Source organism: Dromaius novaehollandiae, chromosome 1 (assembly GCF_036370855.1).
Source record: "Dromaius novaehollandiae isolate bDroNov1 chromosome 1, bDroNov1.hap1, whole genome shotgun sequence".
Lineage (NCBI taxonomy): Eukaryota > Metazoa > Chordata > Aves > Casuariiformes > Dromaiidae > Dromaius > Dromaius novaehollandiae.
Window position 1 is genome coordinate 185,037,908 of NC_088098.1, and position 15,586 is coordinate 185,053,493.

Consider the following 15,586-nt stretch of genomic DNA (forward strand, 5'->3'; position numbering starts at 1 on the left):
ATTATGAGCTCTAGCCTACAAGTGACAAAGCTGTGACTTAAACAATAAAAATGAAAAGCAGAACGCCTTTCTCAACCATATCTCAGATGCAGGAAGAAGAAGGGAGTAAAAAGAGGAAAGGGAATAATAAAAGAAATTCTGACTCGAAGGCAGAAAACCATCACAGGTGAAGTTAGGCAAACACACGGATGGTCACTCAGGTTTCTAAATCCTCTGGAGGTTCAGGCTGGATCAAGCCAGTCCTCTTTTTGCGCAGTCACATCTTAGTAAGACACTATACAAGCAGCAGGATAAGAACATGGAAACTGGTTTCCATAAAAAGGAAACAAAGTGAAACAGTAACTGAGATTTCCTAACACAAAAGTCCTAAACCCACTGTGATCATCTTTATGTGCTGTCCACACTGAACACAAATGCTAACAAAATAGTCTACCGTGGTGTTCTTCACAGATTGATTATTCCTGTGCGATAATACAAAATTGCACAGGACAGCAGCTTTGAACCATGTCCTCAGACCCCGAGGATCCGCAGCCAGCAAAAGGACAAGCGAGAAGAATGAGTTCATCTACCTTATTTGGCGTGAGAAATCTCTAAATGCACACCACTTCAACTACTCACACAAATTAAGAAAAAAAATAGGAAAACAACATTGGATGGGGCTATCACTGAGGAAGGGCAGAAGCAACTTAAGGAACATCCTGAAATCTTGTGGAAGTATCAGTGCTGCCTAGGGGAAACCGTGCCAAAAGCAGCTGACTTAATAAAACTCTGAGTGACCCTTCCTGAGCTTTAGTTAAGGACAAAGGAAACATCGGTATCAATAAACCCCTGTTCCCCAGCGAGGCTGGAAAGCAGCCTATGTCACTATGGGCTGTCAGTACAAAGAGCAAGGAGGACAGAATAAGAGTATTCAGTTACATAAAAATAATCTGTTAAATAAAAATAATAAAAAGGCACACAATTTAGTCAGTGCAGAAGTGGTGAAATGGAACCCATCCCTCAAAGTCACGTAACAACATATGTTTACTCCAGACAGCAGAAGGCACAAACGCCAGTCACAGGCACTTCTTCGCTGTCACCAAATAATCACATTTTCAACAAACACCATTTTTTTGGCAACAATCTCGGTTAGCCTTAATATCTAATGTGAAACAAGATTCCTTTCCGGACTATTAACAATAAGGACTTCAGTGTTGTTTATAGACTCCCCCGCCCCCAAAACCCTTCCTTTTCCTATCTCCCGTGTTCCCTGATACTTTTAACATGGTAAGTCCCTTTACTTAGGAGGTTTATATAACACAGCTGTTGGACACAAACCCTACGCACAAGCAACTCTGCAAGCTCCGCTGGGAAACTTCAAGAAAATTATAGTGTAGTTGAGGCTTTGATTTTTCCTCTGTATCCTCTGCTGCCAGTATGCTTGACGGGTTAAGGTAACCCCAGAGCAGCGTAGGTGTGCAGACCTACGGCACTGTATAAATAATTGATTTTAAGCTTCAGCAACAAAAATCCATCTCCCTCAAAAAGGCCACTCCTAAGCAGCAAGTTAAACAGATACCAAGGCGAGGAAGACTCTCGCTATCTTCACCGCTGTAGCTTTCGAGCTTTCAATAAAGTACCTGAACATCTGCTGAGAGGAAGAGCAAGACTTGCTTAGTCCCCTTGTCGTGCAAGGGAAAGGCCACACTGGGTTTCAGTCCCTTCTCCACAAAATGTTTGTTCTTACAAAGCAGGATCAACTGAATAGAAAAACTTACTGTGTGTAATTTGTCCTCAAGCCAGGTAGCTAAGGCATTCCAGTGCGGAACAAGGGCCCAAGCCTTCGCCTCCCTTCTGCATCCCCCTGAGAGGAAAGGGCCTAAATCCTGCTTTCCCATACCTTGAGCATATGCTGTAACACGAAGAGTTTGGGGAGAAAAGATATGACAATATCAGCTCTCACTTCCTCCCCAAATTATGTGAGAGATTGGACCCCTCTCCTTTTTTTTTTCCTCCCTTCTTTTTCTTTCTTTTTTTTTAAACCCTCAACTAGTTAGTGGATTCAAAAAGAGTTTCGGATTGTCCAAATGGTATTTGTGGCATATCAGACACACAAAAGAGAGAAGACCAATAAATTTTCAGATAGTTGTGACCTAGCAGCATTGGCTTTGAAATTTTTCAAATTGCTTGGGGAGTCCTAAAGCCTTAGCTCACAGAAAAACTGCATTGCTCTAGCTACATTTAGATAATAACCGTGTATTGTTACTCCACTGTATAGCGCTTGCCCTACACAAGCCTGTAAGGATGCGTACGTACAGACAGCAGTTGCAGCTATATAGTCATACTTTATTGCCATATGTTTTTGTGTCCATACACATACACTCGTGCAGGTGAGAAAGTGCACATACACACACAGGTGTACCTACCAAATTAAATATATAAAATGCATGCCTTTCTATTGACCTTACCCTTTAATTCCAGTATAATTGTCTGGACTACAGAAAAAACCCAAACCCCACAACTTCACGCATTCCTACACGGCACAGGACACGTGGAAAGCTGTCTTTTCTGCTTCCACTTCAGTCAGCTCCATTCAAAGCTCCTCCTCACCACCTCAGTATTGCTGGCAGAGTACTTAGCTTCAACTTTGCTCATCCACTTGTGGCCAAACAAACAGGATTAACTGAAATCCCCTGAATAGGGCAACGGCACCCAAAACACGGTGTGAAGAGCTCCTGTAGCATGCCAAGGCTATGCGAACTCATCACTCAGACTATCGACGCGGGGAACAGGGACGTACGAACATCTCCATCTTGCAAAGATAACACTGGTCTGTAGTTACTGTCATAAGGGAAAAAGTATATGCGTAAGTCAGTTTTTCACCACTTGAAAAACGTTGGCCGCGAATACACTGTCTCGCTGAGTTTCCTGGCCCCTGACAACCTCGTTGCCAGTCTTTCTAAGAACTTCGCTCCAAAGGGCTCTCTAGGGGTCTCTCATCCTAATAACCATCAGATTTTTGTTATGAAGAACATTTCCAAACATGTGGCCTTAGTAAGCTTTACAAGCTGGTCCCTGGATCCATATTAAAACAGTAAAACTTCCACAGAAATTGTTTCACTTTTTCCTAATGTATGGTGATATACATGCATGGTAATCTCCAGCAAATGCAGAGGCTGGGGAATACGGTTTGTTGACCCAAAATACTTGGGAACCACTAACTTCAGTCTGACATTGGGTTTTGCCTTTAATTCTGCACTACTAGTAAAGAGAAGGAAAATAATCAGGTGCTCTTATTTCCCATTTTATAAACGAGAATACAGAAACATTCAATAAGCTGAAAAGCAACAAGTTTTAGAAGGATGAAAGGAAATCCATTAAAAATACATCAGCCTAGATGCACCTAGTTGAACTCCTTGTTACAGACTGGACAGAAGTCAAAAGCTTAGTAAAATCATAAAATGTTTTTTTTAAAAAAAACTCTATATATATATACACACACACACACTGATACTATAAATACTAAATACATACTATCTATAGATACTAATTGTGCAGAAAAAGGAAAATAAAAAGATCTCTAATTACTTCCTCTTCTACAAATTTGATATTAGATAAACTGAATGTTGTAGAGACAAGATTTTTATGTATGCCATATCATAACCAAATGATCAGCATTAATAAATAACATTGGTAAGACAGATTTTTTTACTATTTTTTAAAATTGCAAATAATCTCACAGAGCTAGTTAAATAAGATACTAAGAACAAAACTGTAAACCGATAAAATTCCCAATTCCGGTTCAGAAATACCTATAACTCAAATGAACTACTCCAGTGGCATAAAAATACGTTTCAAAAGGCATTCTCAAAGGGTTTGTGGCACTTAATAGCACATGTTTTAAGGGGAATTAAATAATAGCACATGTTTTAAGGAGAATTAAATAATAAGGAGAACATTGTTAAGGATTAAGACCATGATCATATAAGCAGTTATAAAAGCTTCATAAAAATCAAGTCAAAGGGAGAGGGTCTACCAGTTATAGAGACAGCGAAGGGGCTGAGCTCCAACATAGCTAAAGCAGGCTACAAGGAGAACTTATGAAATACAGAAAAAAAAAAATGCTCAACACAAAGCAATTTTGCTATTTTGATTAAAAAACAACATGGCAAAAAAATAAAAAACAACCCACCCTATAGGAGAAGGAGACTAAAGATAATGGCTTCGGTTAGGTGCCAAAATTCACAGATTACCTGTTGCCAGTCTGTACCAAATACTGATATAAAACTGTCAACCGTCCTATGAAAATTACCTTGCCCACAAACTACAGCCATTATTTTTAATTCACCTGTGGGTGAAGGTTAAGTTTTACTGAAGAGGAATTCATTTTCTGCTGGCCAAAGATGTAGACTTTTTTTTTAACTGAAACATAACTAGACACAAAGTATGTATGTTAAAGGAGGCACTGACAAAAGGCCAGTGGAGATCAGCTGCAAGTCAGAAGTTTCTTATTCCATGCGACCTTTTTCAGTCAAGCATAGGTAATTCTAGATCAGTTAAATTTCCACAAGACCTCTCCTACGTATGCTGCAGAAGATGCTACAGTACCCAGCTCAGTCATAATCCTCTTTGTAACTTCTCCAAAGCAGATTTTTAGCATTCTGTGGCTTACCTTTTGCAGCCTGCCTATTTTTAACTATTCAAACCAGACTGTCAAGCAGGACGAACAAAACATTTATGTTATTTCAAAATTACTCTCTCTGTAACTCATACTCATGGAAATACTCTGTGGTTAGCCTTTGTAAATTTGAATATTTGAGACATTTAAGAATTCTAAATTTGATTTAACTGACATGCACTAACTAAAAAGAGGCATAAACTAATCTGAGTACAACATGTGTTCGCTGGACCCTCCCCTTCCACACACACACACTTCTAGTCACAGTTTGGTATTTTTTAGACCTCATACTTCTATCCAAGGCTGCATTCAGCACATTTGTCAGTCTCAGAAATGTAAAGGATCTTACCTTTGCAGTGTCTTTAAAGAATCAGTGTGAAAATAGAGCAGATTAGGAAATATTCCTGTTGCTGGCCTCTCGTTTGCTGTCAGCTGTCAGCAATACAAATAGTCAAAACCCTCTAGAGCAGGCTGTTATTAGTCAGCTAGACTTGAAATTCCAGTTCTTTTACATTGCTGTCTATTTTCCTTCATTAAGTTAGCCTGTCCTACCCTGGTATCAGATTACATGGAGCCAACATTTATAGCACCTTGCAAAACAGTCAAACATATCACATACCTAAGTCTGCCTATACCTGTTGCCCTCAATGTTTAACCCTTGCTACCAACAAGAAAAACTCAAATATTCTGGGGGGGGGGGGGGGGGGGGGGGGGAAAGCATCAAAGGAGTCATTTTTCCTTCTTACCTGACAGCTAAAAGACATCTTCAGATTTTATTCTGTAAACTCAACAACTCTGAGAATACATGCTCTGAAATACCCACAAAACTCAGAAACCAAGCAGCAAAGAGAGATTTATTCTACCTGAAACACAAACCCATATCCCACAGACACCAGCTGCTTATTTGAATAGCTTTCCCCCCCTTGGAAAACACCCCTTGCAGAAACCCCAAATGACTTGTTTGGGGTTTGAGATAACCTAACTGCACTAATTCCTCATCTCCCTTCAGCCCCCCTGTGACGACTTACAGCCTTACAGCATCGTCCCTTTCTGAAGGCTGCACTGCCAATCCTATTTCCACCGTCTGCAGTCCTCAGCCTAGACACTTGAGGCAACAAATTAAAACCATATAATGCTGAAAAAAAAAGTAGCAGCGGTTTCTCTGGCTGGTGTCACAGCATGGCTCATGATTTATGCAAGGCACTTGGCCATCCCTATGAAACATCAGTTGTGACGCTGATGCTGCAGAGGACTACAGAAGATATTTTATGTTTTTGTATGACAAGTAGCTCAGCTTCCATACACGCACATCATACATTTCAGATTTTGACAGACTTGTACAGGCAGCTTTGTTATGGGGACAAACGGTCCATTTTTCCTCAAGTGAACAATGCAAGGTAAAACTGTTACCTACACACAGCTTAGCCAATTCAAAAAGTATGAATGAAGCACAGGAGGAGAGTTTTAATGGCTTGTTTCTTTAACCTAAATCTGTAATTAAGTAATTTTTTTAAACCCTTCAGACAAGAATCGCAGATCCAATTAAAGCAAAACAAAAAAATGGCTACGAGAGGTTTTGTTGAGAAACAGTACAACATAGATCATAAAGCAGTACAACCAACACTTCTCAAACTCCTTTCTTACTGAGTGGCTAATTAAAGCTTTGAGTCTTTCAGAGATTCTGGCTCCAGATTTAGAAAAGCACTTAACTTTATATTTAAGTTAACACTGTGGTTAACAGTGACACACGGGTAAAATAGAGATAGAAACACCATATTTTCAACCCCTCTTATTTATAGAGCTTATCACTTAAAACACATTTTCACAAACTATATCTGAACCTTTTTAATCTATTTGTTGCAAGGAGTCTCATTTAATTTTCCTCCCAGCTATTAAAAATGAAGCACTCTACGTCAATGCATTTACAATGATTACACTATGGGAAATCAACAGTGCCATTTCTTCCAGCAAGCAAGAGAAGATCTGTTTTCTCCAGTCTGGAAGCAGATACAGCATAGTTTGTATAAGGTGCCACAACAAGCAGGTTCTTAGAGATATCTCTATCTGGTCAGTTTTGCTACTCCTTCAGCCACAACCACCAGAAGCAATTCTTCATATTAGATCTTGAAATAAACATTGATGAACTAAGACAAGTACTACTGTGAAATTATTTTTAAGGGTTTGAAGCAACCAACACTAACACTGTCACAAGGTTATTTATGAGAGACAGTAGAGACAGATCTCAGTCAGCAAATCTCTCAGAAAAAGTAGTTGAATATCTTACTATGCCAAAATCACCAAGCTGATGTTTGCACTAAGCTTTCAAGAAAGAACACCCTACAGTGAGAGACACCACCTCATAACATTGCACAAGTTGAAATACCTGAATCAAAAAAGCCTGTAGAAACAAGAATGAAAGGTAATATAAGGAGAGGTACAAAGTATCAAACCCTACCTACCGCCAAGCAGGTTGATAAGAAACACTAGCAGATAGGGAAGGAATATTTTTCAGTTAGAACTCATGAATAACCTCCCAGTAACCTCCAAGGTCTGGGTTTTTTCCCCCCACCATTTGCCTTTTCTAATGAAACTGCTTTTTAGCTTCAGCACATTCAACTCTTATTTTTGGCTTAATTGCATTCCCCAATTCAAGAACTCATATAAGCCATGCTAACCTCATTCTTTTAAAGGTGACAGCAAAGGAAGTTACACATGGTCTTGTTTCAAGGAAGACTCCTAAATCAAGGCATCAAGCCTTTGTGAGACGAACTCTTCCATTTGATCTCTATTTTATCATATTTTCTGGACCGCTGTAGCTGCAACTCACATCAGCTAAACAGCTAATAAAATTTTACTTATGAAAATGATATAATAAGGGAGCTGAGCTTCAAAACTCAACGATCCCACTGAAGGGCTAAAACGCATTTGGGCAAGAAGGCTGCAACTGCACCTTCTCACTTAGCAGCATGAGTCACAGATCTGAACTCGTACGTGCTTTCTGCATGGGTAACTTGTACTTGTGTTCCTGGTCACAGCTCACCAAGGAAGAAGGTACGAAGAAAGAAAATACCTCAGATATGCTCAAGTAAGCACGGTTAGTAAACTCTCCGGTAGTATGCAGGAAAGAGAGCAGAGTCACCTGCCAACCAGCTTGCTCTGAACTCAAGGAATGTTCTCAAAACCATAGTTTAAAACTGAACCTGAAATAGGAAACGACTTTAAAAATCGCCCAACAAAACCAGGAATATTACATGGCCTTGGTTAGAAAAGGTAAGCATTACATAGCCAGAGGGACTTCAAAAAGCAAAACAAAACAAAAAACCCCAGGCTCTCGCCGCGACTTGTTTGGTACACAAACCACCTTGTTACTAGACAGCCAGCCACTCATGGGTGTGGAGTGACAGAGCTCTAGGTGCAGGTTATCCCAATAACAACGTCCAATTCAGACACATCCAATATACCTTTTGCCACTGTACCTAGAAAAAGGTGGAGAATTGTTTCTTTAAAACTTCCTGACATTTCTCCCTTGTCCCTGCAGAGAGATATTAGGTTCATGTTTTTCCCCTCATCTTTGCTGTATTTTTTCATTCTTTCCCCATCAGCATCTTCAACGTTAACTCACTTGATCTGTATTGCTAAGGCGATAGTTTTGAGAGGTACAGACTTCTATGTTTCTCTCATTTCTGACGTCGATGTATCCTTAATTTCAGCCAGTTTTTAAAGAGATAACATTCAGATTCCAGGTGTTCGCCAAGTCAGACATTCCCTGCACAGCTGCGCTGTTTTTCGAGATAGCCATGCCCTTCACCAGTATGTGCAGTATTATGTTTGGCCAAAGGCCACTGCCGGGTTAAATCATCAGGTGCAGAAGGCTACTTAAGATTGGAGGGGAGAGGGAAGGACCATCATGGTGTAAAGAGTGCAACCATTTCTGCCGTGTTGAACACCTATCCAGGATGCAACATGTGGCAGATCTACTTTGTTTTAAACAAATGTCTGCAGCAAAATGTAAAGAACCAAACCTGGGAAACTGCATCTCCAGCCATACCTTTAAAAACGATGCAAGGCCAGAGAGCACTTACATGGTTGTGGTGGGGAAGAACGTTCACTCAACCCTTAGTTAAAAGTCAGATAATACTTTTTCAGGTGCCCAAAAATGCCATGTACCCACTCAGACTATACTGAAAACACATGTGCCTCCTGAGGCCTATGGTAATTAAAATAATAAACATATTAACTTGTACCTATGTAGGATAAGATGGAAACTAATATTCCTATTCCATTTAAGAACTTTTCTTCTTATAGATCAGCATAGTTTAAATTCTAGATTCTAAAGTATTTATATAGGGTGGGATTAGGCAAGGAGACTATTTGTCTGGGGAATTTCAAACTAGTGAACTTGGCTATTAAGAGAATATAAATTATCTCTCAACTTGTTGCTAGACTAACAATTCCCACCGTGGGGTTTTAAGCACCGATGAAACACGAGTCAAAGACCAACAAGGTTAATACAAAAAAAGTGAAAAAACATTTCTCTCAAGAGTTATGTGGAAAAAGGAGCAGGGTCTGCAAAGGGCCCTCCAGGGAAGGCAACGTCTGGACAGGCCAATATTTCTCATTTTGTAATGTCTGGGGAAATGCTCACACTGAAGCCCAAGTCACTCTCCTACGAGCACGCGCCTGCTCCTGGGAGACACAGGAATTCGCTGCCAATGAACTCGACGCAGAACATATATGGCCTATATGAAAAGACCTACAACAGCAGGTCTGTTGGAAAGTTTCAGAGTGCTGCCGCAGAGCAGGTGTGGAGAAATTCAAATCCCACCCCTTCCTCATTTCATCATGCAAGTTCCTAGTCTTTTGCAGAACTGAGTTATGTGTCAGCGATGGCGGCTCTGCGGGTTCCTGTGCTGCTCAGCTGCAGCTCCTGCTACAGGATCACACGAGTTAACCTGATGCCCCAGCTGTGGACAGAGGTAAGATGACTGAGCCGAGGGGGGACACAAAATCCCTTGGTCATCTGGGACTGAGCCAAGCACCCAGCTCGGTCTCCTCCTGCAACAGAAAGCAGTGCAACTTCACCACAACCACCTGCTTGTGCACTATTCCTTCAGCCGTCCTTCCACCTCTCCTCTGCTCCCCAGAATGAGTAATACAGACATTACAGCACTCAGCCTCAAAGATTTTGGTTGGTAGCTTGTAGGATCAGAAGATCATCAGTCTTGCTACACAAGCTTAAAGGGCAAAGGCACCATACTCCACACACTTGTTCACAGGAGCGCACACGCACTCTCGCAGGTGCTGCCTGAATGAGGCCATTACCCAAATTCGCCTGTGCCTCCTAAAAAAGAAACCTCCAATGGCATCATATAGCAGAAAAGAACCAGGCAGAGATGCACTGACACAGCTTCGATGGTCAGGAAAGAGGTTTTTTGCGAGAGTTCTTCCTCAGTTGACCCACAGAAGTAGGATTTTTCCACAATGAAGTTCTCTAAACTCACTTAATTCCAAGAGACTCAGGCGTATTACGTAAAAAAGGACTTTGGTTGCTCAAGGTTTTCTCTGTCATCAACAGGAGAAAAGGTGGGCTGCACCTCCTGGAGAGGTCAATTTTTCTCCATTCATTATAGGATGTCAGCATAAGATAACTAAGGTCCCTACTTTAGGCCATCCCTTGGCTTGCCTAAATTATCAGGAGTTGATCCAGACCTCGATCCATTTAGGTGTCCAAGAAAATAAGCATGTGGTGCAGCTGAAGCAGGCACTCCAGCCTCTCTCGCAGTGCCATAGCCTCAGCAGGCAAGGAGCACCCTTGCCTGACCCAGCAGACATCAGCTCTATATTCAGAAAACTTTTAAATTATCTCAGAAACGAGAGACCAAAGGAGCATTTTATCTATCACTTCTACCCTACCCTTCCCTCTCATGGGAAGGCACTCAACCTGCACAGAGTCACAAAAAAGAACAAGGGAAAGATGAGGTTAAAGTGGAAGATTAACCACTACCATGAACAAGGTAACACAAGGAGAGCTTGCTTTACAGATTTTCTAGTTCATCCCTTACTTATCCTCCCTCCAGTCACCCTTCTCTTTTTTTCCTATTGTTAAATATTTGATCTGTTTATATGAAGCCTTAACTTCCAACCGAATGTAGTCTGCTATGATACAATAAAACAATTTCAAAATTGTGGGTGGGTGAGAAAACCACCCACACTTTTGTCAAGACATTGTAACCTTAAAGCAGTGGTTCTCAGAGGCGTTCCTCCCCCAGAGATGCATGCCCCATTTGCACCCTTCCTCTCAAAAACAAAAAGAAATCAGGCTTCCAGTCCATGTTAGAAACTCAAGAGCTGGTGCCTTTCACAGAGGGAAAAATCCAGGTTTTGGCCTTGCGGTACTTGCTCCTGGCCCTGCAGAAACTCTAGAGGAGCCAGGAGCTCATGTCTCAAGAGTTGAGGCACCACTGAGGGCCATGGGCAGGTGCCCGCGTCTGCGAGAGCAGCCCTTCTGCTGCTGAGCACAAAACCGCTTTGAACACTCCTAACCATCTCCTCACCACTTCAAGCGCACAGGGCATGATGCACACTGCTTTATAACCCAAAAGAAGTCAGACAAAAAAACCCATCCCAATCTGTTCTTACTGTCTTTGTAACCTTTTCACACTCCCCATACAGAGGATGGGCCCCTAAGGCTGTAAACCTTTACTTTGTAGAACATAACAGAGATAAAATGTTTTATCACGCAGCAAAGAAATCTCTCTACTCAGTGCTGCCTAATCAACAAACAAACAGTTAAAAAATAATAATAGTTCTGGGAATTATACTGTCTGCCATAGGAGGAAGAAGAAAATATCAAATCAGACAAAAGGCAGAAACCTTAATCTACACATCAAAATCATATTAGAACTGAAACTGTGTGGAGTACTCAGTTCTCTAAAATCTGCTGCTGCTGCTGCTGCAGATATTCTTAGGGTTGTAGCTGCAATAAATTAACTATGCTGTAATAGTATACATAAACTAATATGTACACCTATATATGAAGTAATAATCCAGTCAACACAGGTAACTGAAGAATTATGAATAAAATCTCTAAAAATCATGAGATTTAGTGCAAAACTATCACATCTTCAATTTTTTTTTTTTTTAAATTTCAGAGTACCCTTGTAACAACTTGTTTAACCGAAAAGCCAAAATTTCCTGAGACATGCGTGAATCCACAAGCAGATTAACAGAAAAATAAATAAATAAATCACTCTGCAGATTACGGGATCTTGCAATAAAAACCTCACAGAGTCGAGAAACATGGCAATTCTCCGCCCAGAAAGACATTCATGAAATTGTGTGATGTCATGCTCAAACAATCTTTCTGTTTCTCATGTGTGTTTAAAAACTTTAATGTTAATAGCACTGAAAAAGTACTGGACCTCAGCTCTCATTGCTTTAGTGATAACTCCTGTAGTTATTATTTTACGGTTATGCTTCAAGAGTCCACATACTGCTTTCTCTTGAACTAATTAAATTCTGGCCTTTACTCTCAGGTATCTAAATAAGGGTCTCAGATGGCTCATAAAATCAAAAGTCCGTAGACATTAGTAGGTTTTTTTGAGAATACAGTTTGTTACACAATGGCTGCCCATGACAGAAACTAAAGTAGAGTCATCTCTTGGTGCATCTGTTCCCCTGCTCGTGGTTTAACTGACAGGAAGCAGAGACACAGATACGAGGACTAAACGGCAAGTGTTTCCTGCCTTCACGGCTACATCTCCTCCCCCCCCCCCCCCCCACCAAAACTTGTTACAGAACCACCCTGTCCTCCTGCAAGAGCTACAGCTTTACATGACGAGGAGGAGCTCAGCGACACCTTCTCCCCACCTCCAAAAAAAAGAAGGTATGCCTACACAAAAAGGCAGTCAGCTGAATAAGCCGTAATAAAATCAAGCTTACTGAAACGTGGCCCCGTAAGTCTACCAAAGCACTACATAAAGTGCTGGTCACGGCTTCCCTCCTAGCACGGCACAGGACATCTCTTGAGGTTTTAAGGCCTGTCCTCCTTCAGACTGGCTTTTAAACTGCCAAGAAACCAGATTATTTGACTTTATAAATGAGCAAACAAATAAGCAAGAGATCTTCAGAAATGAACCACAACCAACGGCAGAAACCGTACTGAGAAACTGCCTAACGCAGCCCCAGCACGTCTGCCGAATGGGACCATCCACTCCTAGGAAAGAAGAAAGGTTAGATGGTGGCTCTTCTACCTCCAATACCTGTTACCCTACCACAAAATGGAAACACTAGGTTTTTAGTACCAGCAGGGAAAGTGCAAGAACCAATATGGATTAAGCAAGCAAAGAATCAACTACTAGACAAAGTGAAATTTCAGTAAAAAGCAGAAACTGACACAGTTGTATTATCCAGTTTTATATGCAAATTTGATACATATTGTAATGTATATTTGTATATATTGTAGGTATACCTGTAATATCCAGATTTTATATATTATGTATACCTACATATATAAAAAGAGAAATATGCTACACTTCGCCTCTCTAAGTAAAGCCTTCTGCTCAGCCCCAGATTACCCCATAATATAGCCTGTCAGAAATCTCCTCAGCCAGTCTGAAGAATTGCTATTGACCTTAGGGTGGAGTGAGAAATAAAATGACCTCGTGTGCTGCCCCTTCAGTGGCCAGTTGTCTTGTCATAAGGGTATAAAATTGAGCAAAAGCCATTTTGAGCTGAATACCTGCAAGGTTTCCCACTAAAGTACTAGAAGACACATCACTCAAGTATATTAAGTTGAAACATACAAAAACAGCCAATAACTAGAAGATTTAACACTATTATCTACCACTACAGTCTAGGAGCATTTTCAATATAAACTCAAAAGCAGTTAAACAAAACAAAACAAACAAACAAACAAAAACTCACTGCATTTCATAGAGTTTCTGCCATTTCACTCTTTATGGGACCAAGATGCTCCATCCTAAAGTACTATAACCAGGAGATTTTGGGAAATGTGTACAAATGTTGATCATCACTTTCAGTGTAAAAACTGTCTCAAAGTCGGTGCTTTGCAATATTTTCTGAAAATGACAAGGCTGCAAGTTCTCCTGATCTCTGCCTAGAAAACTCTTCTATAAGTAGGTTGCTTCAAAAGCGCATGCTTTGTCCTTTCACATGCTTCTCTCTGAGCTCTGTAATCATTCAGGTTATCCCTAAGAACTGCAGCTGCCGAGTGGTTCAAAAGACAAGACGACTCCTTCGATGTAGCTGGGCCTTGATCATTCATGCCCTGAAAGACAGGAAAAGCCCTAAACAGGACCCATCAGAAACCACGAGAAAGTCAGTGGAAGAACTCGAGCAGAAGCTCGCTTCTGCACCATTTCTTATGTCCGCTTAGGACAGAAGTTTCACTTTTGTCAAATACTCAAGTAACTCCAAACAGCCAACAAATTAAAAAAAGATACAAAGTAACAGTTGCTCAAAAGCCTTTCTGAACAAAAAAGCCTTGCAGCACCATCTGAACCTTACTAAATTTTGCTGTTTTGGCAGAAGAACTTAGAAGAGGACTGAAGAAAAAAAAAAGAAAAGAAAAGTATTTTCCATCTCAGATTCCAACAATACTATGTAGCCAACAGCGTTTTATAGATTGACTTCTTAGTTCGTAAGTCACATTGGTCATATCTTTCAACACGTACTGGCAGGATTCGATGTTTTCCTAAGAAAACTGGGGTGGCAGGGATGCTGACCCAGATCCAGAAATGGTTTACTCTAAAGTTAGATATTCTTTTCAACCCTGAAAGTTCATCTGTGTCCCACTAACAAATCACAGATTTTATTACAGCAAATATTTCAAGATAGTCATATATATTATTTTCATGGTGTACCATTATTTATTAGCTCCAAGAATAACACAAAAAGCTGTATCGACAGGCATAATCATCTTTGGTATATTATTTATACACCATGAAATTAGCCTAAAAATTAATGTAACACAATTTTAGGGCTATAAGGTAGAGGCTTCATTTATAAATTAATTTGACTTTTGGGCACCACAAGATTGTATAAGTTTTCAAGCTCTGTATATTTTACCAAAAATAAGAAAGAAAATGCTGTAGTATTTACCTTTATAAAAGTTAACAAACCAAATGGTAATAATTGGGATGTCCCAATTCTTGGAAAACTGAAAATTTTGAGGAATATCCCCGAAGAAGCTGCTGCATGGCAGCAGCAAGGCACTGCGATGCTCTTAATAGCCAGCCTATACATTTTTCATCTAACTTGGTTATAACTAGCATGGGAGGAGTGGTCTCTACAGAACTGCTTTTCCTACAGAACAGCTATGAGCCAACTTGTTTTGTGCCTCCAAATCTAACTGCCTCGCTACTGGTGTATTTTTCTGGGGAGGCAGGAAGTGAAACCAAGCAGAGGTCCACTAACCAGACACCAGAGAAGACAAGAAATAAACTGCATTCATAGATTTCTATTTGTTTTAATCACTTTTAATAGTGGCAAACATAATTTTTAATCTTATGATGTCCCTTTAATAAATATCCCAAAGAAGACATTTTCTAGATAACCAAGGAATTTTTTACAATGTTGACTTACCAAGCAGAGCACAATAACCAGCTATTCTGTTTGCACTAAGAGGGAGTACAGTGCAATGAGTTAATAATTTATCACAGCATTGCTCTTGGCAACTGACCATAACCAACTTCTAAAATTCTTCCTAGTTCTTACATATTTAGTCTTAGTAATAACACTGCATCTTTAGATTTTTAGATCTATCTTAACATTTTCTAGCTGAGAAAGGTAGGGCTTAAACTCCCCTAACACCCGCTTTCCTCCTGTATTGTTTCAAGGCTCAGAGCAAAGGCCATCACTTCATTTCAATAACCTGATGTAGCAGATAGGAATAACTAGAACATTTTT

General features: G+C 40.3%; 1 protein-coding gene across 9 annotated transcripts in view; it reads right to left on the reverse strand.

The window, feature by feature from the left end:
* The window catches only part of ELF1 (E74 like ETS transcription factor 1), a 92,560-nt gene that overhangs the window by 44,922 nt on the left and 32,052 nt on the right, over positions 1-15,586 (reverse strand). Inside the window, exon 1 of one of the 9 annotated variants that reach the window (XM_026099182.2) lies at positions 5,007-5,074. The exons of the other annotated variants lie outside the window; for them this stretch is intronic. The gene's annotated coding sequence lies outside the window, so the exon portion shown is untranslated. Of the gene's footprint in view, positions 1-5,006; positions 5,075-15,586 lie in introns of those variants that run through there. 9 annotated transcript variants of the gene reach the window in all.